We start from the raw sequence: 7,339 nt of genomic DNA on the forward strand, positions 1-7,339 counted from the left end.
CCATTTGCTCTTGAGATTTTCCATTGGAAATTCCATGCTTCTTGTAGTCTGGGTTCTCAGAAGAGTGTTTCCATCCGTACCCGAAGTAGATAGCGTATCCGGCTAAAAGAAAGATATTTCCCGAGTTTTAGTTCTTTATCTACCTGCAAGCCAGAAGGTGAGCTTGACCCAGATCGTCCATCGCAAGAACACCATCAGATAGACATTGACAAGGATATTTACAACAGGGATGAATGGGATGAGGGGCACCTTAACCCTAGCCGGCCAGGTATTTACCTGCAAATAAGACTATACAAATGATAAAGGTCAAATTATATGGTCTTGGGGAAATAGATTAAACCCTGCCTATCAAGATGCAATAAAAAAAACCGCTCCAGAATGAGTTTCTTAGAAATTATACGTTAAATATTGTGAGGTACTTGGAAATGAGTAAAAACCTGCTCCATATTTGGAGTACCTTGACCGGCTAGGGTTAAAAATGACCATCTTGATATAAGAGCAACGATACCTTGAAGTTGAGAACGGCCTCCGACTCCGGTTGGCGCCAGAAAAAAATGGAGAATACGATGATTAAAACGCCGAAAAGGAGCATTCCCTTCGTCCACTCGAACTTTGAGCACACTGAGAAGAGGATTGAAAAGATAGCTGAATGCGGCTTTAGAAAGGATGTTCAGCATCTGCACTCATTACCAATAAAAGAGGTGGAGTACGACACAGCCTGTGCGGACAATTTGGTGGGAGTGCCATATCGACGCGCGAAAAAATTCTTGATGGCAAAAGTCTCCGCAGAAGTATCAATCACTGGATCAGCGGATGTGTCCAATCTGTAGCAAAGTACCATGACCGACGTAGCGACAAGAGTGTAAGCCATAAGGGTTCCAATCGACATGAAGTCAACAAATTCTTCGAGATCGAAGACGAGCGCAAGGCGTTCAAAATTTTGAACGTAGCCGCCCTACACCCGCTAAAGAACCAAATGAACAAATAGAAACGGAAAACTCATTCAAGTGAAGTTTGCAAATTTTTATGTCTTTCGTACTTTGGATCAAAGTGGAAAGCTGAATAGCCTATTCACTAGCTTCATCGAATTACTTTTCATCAATCATTTAAGGAGCCGATTAGCCTTTAAGGGGGTGGTAGTCGAGAATACTTTTCTCGACTTTTTGAAATTTTGATTTTATTTTTGAATTCCTCGATGCAAAAGGAACATTTTTGGTCCCTACCATTTTTTGATTTGATCAACTTTATTTTAGAAAATATCGATTTTAAGTCGGGAATTTATGATTTTTCGAAACTTGGAAATTTGATTTCCTTTACTAAAACCGATATTAACATGATTTTTGCTGCGTGATATTGTCAAGATAAAAGATTTTACTAATAAATAGGCAATAATTGAGAATAGTTGTTATTTTTTCGAAAATTAAAGTTCAAATTGGGTGAAAATTGACGATTTTTATGAAAACTACATTTTTTAAATCAGGTTCTGCGACCTCAAAATGAAACAGAACCTTTTTTAAACTTATTTGCCCACACGCCTAAGGGTCTGAACTATCTTAAGAATAAATTAATTTTCGAAAAAATTTAAGGGTTTTCTCACAATTTTGTCAAGAGATAGGTCCACTTTAGAAGCATATTTTGAGCTTTTTCCGAGAGAAAATTTTTTAAAAACTATGTCGCCCACATAATTTGAACCCTTTCAAACCCATTTTCGATGAGAAAAGAAAAAATTTTTTTGAAAAATTTTGAGCTAATTTTGTTGAAAAAAATCCGATTCTCGACCACCACCCCCTTAAGAAATAATCACGAAATAAATTCCTTGCAAAATTTGCGCGCACTAGACTTTCATCTGCATTGTACCGCTGTACTTTAACCTTACCCCGCCAGGGTACACCTCCTCATACACAGAGGTCAAAAAATTAATTTTTCACAGAGAAGGACTTTGACTTTTGGAAAAAGAAAAACTGTAGAGCTCTTTATCGATAAGCTTTCTTCTGGTTACCCTTTCAGCACTCAGGGTTAGGGTTAGGGTTCGGAAATCGGCGTTTTTGAAAATAACTGCATGCACCTCCTGAGGTCTATAGCTTAAATAACGGATGCACCTCCTGAGGTGTTTTTGTCGGGTAGGCTAGTGATTTTCCGCCAAAAAGAAAATCTCTTCCCCACTCACAAGAAATTTGGAATCAACTAAATATGCTCCTTACATAAAATATGCATAATTCAGAATTATTAATTCTAAAATATTATATGATCTTGCATAGTTTTTTCATGTATCAAATATATTTCTGTATCAATATGTGATTATTTAATATGTGATATTTTTGCGGGTAAGGACAAAATGACGATTTGGCGGGGTAAGGTTAAGGAAAGAATTGCGCTGGTTCAGAAATCGAAATTAGACAGAAACGTTAAAAGAAAAATTTTTTGAGAAATATTCATATATAAGTCTAATCAAAGCCATGTTAATCGGTCTTCTTCTGAGCTTACAGTGGTGTGAGGAGTTTCCGCACACCTAAAGAGCGGGTAAAAGGTGCGGCAACGCAGCACTCACAAAGGGTGCAGAAACTCCTCACACCATTGTAGATAGATAAGGCCGCTTCCGCCGAGAAGCAACCGTGCTTATTTTCTATCAACTGTTTTCCCTCGCTCTTTCTGTGCTCTATCCGCAAGGATCACTTAATCATGCAAAAGTCACTCAGCTGAAAAACACCCAAGCAAAGCTCAGTATTTTACCCATTGTGTAATAAATATGCTTCAGTCACAAAGAATTCAGTTCATTGAGTACGGGAAAACTAATAAACTTGTAAGTTATAATCGACGTTGAACTCCTAAGGAGCAATGAAATTTTCGTTTGAAAAGATTTTATTGGGAAATTAGCGGTTACTTTGAAGATTATCAGAAAACAGTTGGTTTCCTATTTTCTTGAGGGAATTTTTCTTGACAATTTTTGGATTTAAACACCGTTGAAGTCAACGAGAATTAGAATTTTTAGAACAATTTTCCCGATAAAACGAATTCCGCAAGTACAGTGAAACCCCAACTTAAGGCCACTTTTTGGATGACAGCTAATTTGAAAAGTGGCCTACAGTTGGGTGATTCTCCATCTAAGTTGGATGACGCTAAAATTTTTCTATTTCTGGAGTAAGGGACTGAATCATGTGAATCAAAAATGAAAAGTGGAGGGTCTTATGAGAAATTTGTAAAGTATGAATTGTAAAAACTGAATGCGCTAATTGAATCAAACTTGAGGTTATTTTTTTATTCTCTTAAAAATAAATTTTGCCGCAAGCATGTCGCAAGAAGAAAAGAGAATCCACATGACACTGGCCGAGAAAAAAGATATGCAGAGATTCTAGTGAAGACGCCGAAGAAGTGTGATGCAAAGAAGATTATCAATTGGCTATTTCGAAAGAAACATGATGGAAAAGACATTCCGACGCGGACATTTTCTCGGCTTTATGATCAGCGGTTCAAAATATTGGATTCTAAATCGAAACGAAGGTTTCAAATGTCTCAGCATTTCTTGGCGCTTCAAATTGATGAAACACGAGCTGCAACTCCGATGGAGGTTGAAGAAGTACCACAACTTGTGGTCCACAAGTTCAAGTGAGAGAAGATGCCGACGCTGAAAAGCCATCGACATCAAAATCGCCAAAGAAGCAGCAGAAGATAACGAGTTTTTATAAAAAGTGAATTAAAAAGCGATTTACTCACTGTGAATAAAAATTGAAAAAAGTGGCCCTAAGTTGGATTTTTTTCGGATGACAGATTTCGGGGATTTTTCAAAAAAGTGGCCTTAAGTTGCTCGGCCTTAAGTTGGGGTTTCACTGTATATTATGACTAGTCGGGTGAGAATTAAAGGGTATTTAGAGGATATCGGCAAAAAGATTCGCGAAGATTTGTAAAAATTTCGTGCACTCCTTTACCAAATGTGACCAAAATAAATAGCGAAATAATCAGAAAACTTGCCGAAATCAAGGGGTTTGGCCCATACGGCATCATTGATGCATCATCTCGACGCGAACAAATGCATCAACGATGAAATTCTGCCGCGGATCTTTGATGAGTTCACTGCACTACATCGAGCGATAGATTTTTCGGGACCGAAATCAACGAGAACCGGATCGCAGAAATTTCAAGCTATGGTGAAGGTTGTTTTTGAAGAAAAATGATGAGTTTTGTTATAATTTTTCGCTGGAAAAGAACTGATGCGATATTGGTGCAGAAATTTGACAAAACTTCCTGGCTGGGGAGGAAAACATCTTCAAATTTGTAATAATTTTGTTTCAAAGCAGCACAGTCCAAGAGCCATGATGATTTCAAAAAAAATTTCGCGGGCCCGGAAATCGTCAAAAAACTTCTTGTCTATTTTTGTAGAGCTCGTCGAGACGAGTCGAATGATATATAAAACTCCAGATAGTTTTAAGATTTTCCGCCAAAAAAGTGATAAGAAGGTGTCTTATCAAAAATTTTCTGACCAGCGCCGTTTCTGTTCTAGAAAAGCTCAGGTGATGCTTGACCCCGGAAAATGATGCTCATGGTCTGTTCTATTCCGGCAAAAAATTTCAGCTCGTCCTCACATATCCTGCTGTGCTTATCAGCGAAAATCAAAAAATTAGTGCATTTTGTTGTCGCTGCACGTTCCTAGTTTCCGGCCCATTTACAGTCCCATTTTCCTTGGAAAATGAAATTTTACGATAAACTCGGCTGGGTATACGATGACGAGCTGAATTTTTTTGCCGGAATAGAACAGGCCATGAGGATCATTTTCCGGGGTCAAGCATCACCCCAGCTTTTCTAGAACAAAAACGGCGCCGGTCAGAAAATTTTTGATAAGACACCTTCTTATCACTTTTTTTGGCGGAAAATTTTATAACTATCAGGAGTTTTATATATCATTCGACTCGTCTCGACGAGCTCTACAAAACTAGACAAGAAGTTTTTTGACGATTTCCGGGCCCGCGAAATTTTTTTTAAAATCATCCATGCTGAAAGTTTGGTTCTTTTTTGTATATTTTTTATTTCGAAAAGCAGTATTTATGCATCAACCGTGTTGTTTTCTGTTATTCTGCAAAAAAGCGAGTAAGCTATTTTTTAATTTCGGCGGGGCAGAAATAAATATTTATCCGTCGAATCTGCTTGTGCTCTTTTGGTGAGTGCTGCTCAAATCAAGTAAAACAGGCTTTTTTCGACTAATTAAAATAAATTCTAGCGTTGTTTGATGCTTCCATTTCACTTCAAGAATTTGATTAAAAATATATTAAAAAACAAACTTCGTAATTATTATTATTTTCGATTCTTTTGAAGCTCAGTTCTTTTTATTTAAAACAGGTACGCAAGAAACAGATGAAAGCGAGTAGATATTTAAGCGCAGAATCCTGCGGAGACTGGAAACAAGACTGGCACAACTTGGCTATTGCTATGAGTGCCAATTATTTCGGAGCTTTTTATTTCGTCTCCCTCCATGTCGATTCTTTCAAGAGAGTGATTTGGTTCTCCATAACCGGGGATCAGGAAAATCGAATCGTTGATTTTTAGAGACGAATGCACGTACATAGCCTTAGAACACATTAAAAATCGAATAAATAAAAGCAAATCAAAACTTCAACGAACTCATCAATCCATCAAGTGATGAATAATAAACTTACGCTTTTCAAAGTTCCAGTTCGCGACCAGGAGTCGTTTGAGAGAAGCCAGACATGATCCAATATAACATTTCCATCAGTCCAGCCACCAAGCATGAGTAGATTTCCGCTTTCAAGCCCGACCAAGACATGACCCCAAAAACGACCACTAAAAATAACTTCGATGATAAAAAATAACTCATTTTACCTTATTGGTGGATCTCCAATCACCCTCCATTCATTGTTTGTTAGTGTTTCCCCTTTTTCCGTGTCGTAACTAGAACCAACAGTGGTCGGTTGATTTTTATACATCCCAAGTTTTCCAAATGCATGCCCGTAATTCGAGGAGGTCGCGGACGTTGAACTCGATCCATCATAAATTTCGCAGTGGTTCTTATTTTCACCATTAGCGAAGCAGATCAAGACTGAAATTTTTATTTTTCATCGGATATTTAAAATTTATAATATGAAAAAATTTGCTCATTTACCTCGCGAATTGCCGTCAATAGAAAGAGCAGCGCTTCCGTTGTCTATGTCATTCAAAAGCTTCGCCGATTTTTCTCCAAAAGCGCAATTTTCAAGAACAGCAATCTGAAATTCAAATTTTCATAAAAATAACAAGTAATTATCAAACCTTTCTTTTGTCCGATATTCCACCAAAGATATAAAGTTTATTTCCAATGAGCGCATGCTGAGCATCTTTAGGATAATTCCCAACTGGAGCTGTGATTTTTGCAGAGACTTTTGAATTTCCTTCTCGAGAAATCACATATGCGTCCAAGACCGAGTTACGAAGAACGAGAATGGAATTTCTCTGAACAAAAAATTTCTTGTCTAGTTTTGTAGAGCTCGTCGAGACAAGTCGAATGATATATCAAACTCATTTTAGTTTATAGATTTTCCGCCAAAAAAGTGATAAGAAGGTGTCTTATCAAAAATTTTCTGACCGGCGCCGTTTTTGGTCTAGAAAAGCTGAGGTCATGCTTGACACTGGAAAATCATCCTTATGATCTGTTCTACTGCTGCAAGAAAAATAAGGATAAGATAATAAAAATCTCTTCTGATAAATTTATACCAGCTAGTATTTTTTAGCGCACAAAATTTTTCCCTGTGAGTGCACGGCGCTCCGAACTCGGGGCAACCCCTTTTTCTGTTCTAGCGCAAAATAAATTAAAAAATTATTTTGACTAATTAGTTTCGAACGGTCAGGTCCATTATAGACTATAATAAAGGCTATAAATTATAGCCTATAATTTATAGCCTAATATAATTTATAGTTGACAGCTTTCCCTGCGCGGAGAGACTTCTCTGCGCAAGGACGAAAGTATCTTCTCCCGTAACGAAGATCGCTTGCTCCCTCCTTGAAACCCTTTCTCCCTGTGCACGGGGAGGGGCTCGAAACAATTCTGCATGCAGAACTATTCTGCAAAAAATAGAACTATTCTGCAGAAAATGGAACTATTCTGCGTTTCGCAGAACTATTCTGCCGAATGCAGAACTATTCTGCAAATGTAGAACTATTCTGCAAAATACAGAACTATTCTGCACAGATGCAGAACTATTCTGCGAAAAGCAGAACTATTCTATAAATCCAGAACTATTCTGCATTTCGTGAATTAAGCACGCGACAGGCCTACGGCCCTTACGCGTGCATTTTCTGGTAGGAAACTCATTGGGTTGGCAGGGGCAGTCTTTCTCTACCGCTGGGACTCCAATAT

The 7,339-nt window shown here is 37.9% G+C and overlaps 2 long non-coding RNA genes across 2 annotated transcripts; both read right to left on the bottom strand.

The window, feature by feature from the left end:
* On the bottom strand, window positions 1-597 carry LOC145700444 (uncharacterized). Its single transcript, XR_014134207.1, has 3 exons — window positions 509-597; window positions 144-249; window positions 1-102 (listed from the first exon to the last, which is right to left on the bottom strand). It is a non-coding gene; the product is annotated as an uncharacterized LOC145700444 (long non-coding RNA).
* Window positions 598-5,355: 4,758 nt separating this feature from the next.
* Window positions 5,356-5,765, bottom strand: LOC145700381 (uncharacterized). Its single transcript, XR_014134201.1, has 2 exons — window positions 5,646-5,765; window positions 5,356-5,556 (listed from the first exon to the last, which is right to left on the bottom strand). It is a non-coding gene; the product is annotated as an uncharacterized LOC145700381 (long non-coding RNA).
* Between the last annotated feature and the right edge of the window lie 1,574 nt (window positions 5,766-7,339).

The sequence above is a fragment of the Oikopleura dioica genome, chromosome 2 (genome assembly GCF_907165135.1).
Source record: "Oikopleura dioica chromosome 2, OKI2018_I68_1.0, whole genome shotgun sequence".
Taxonomy (NCBI): Eukaryota; Metazoa; Chordata; class Appendicularia; order Copelata; family Oikopleuridae; genus Oikopleura; species Oikopleura dioica.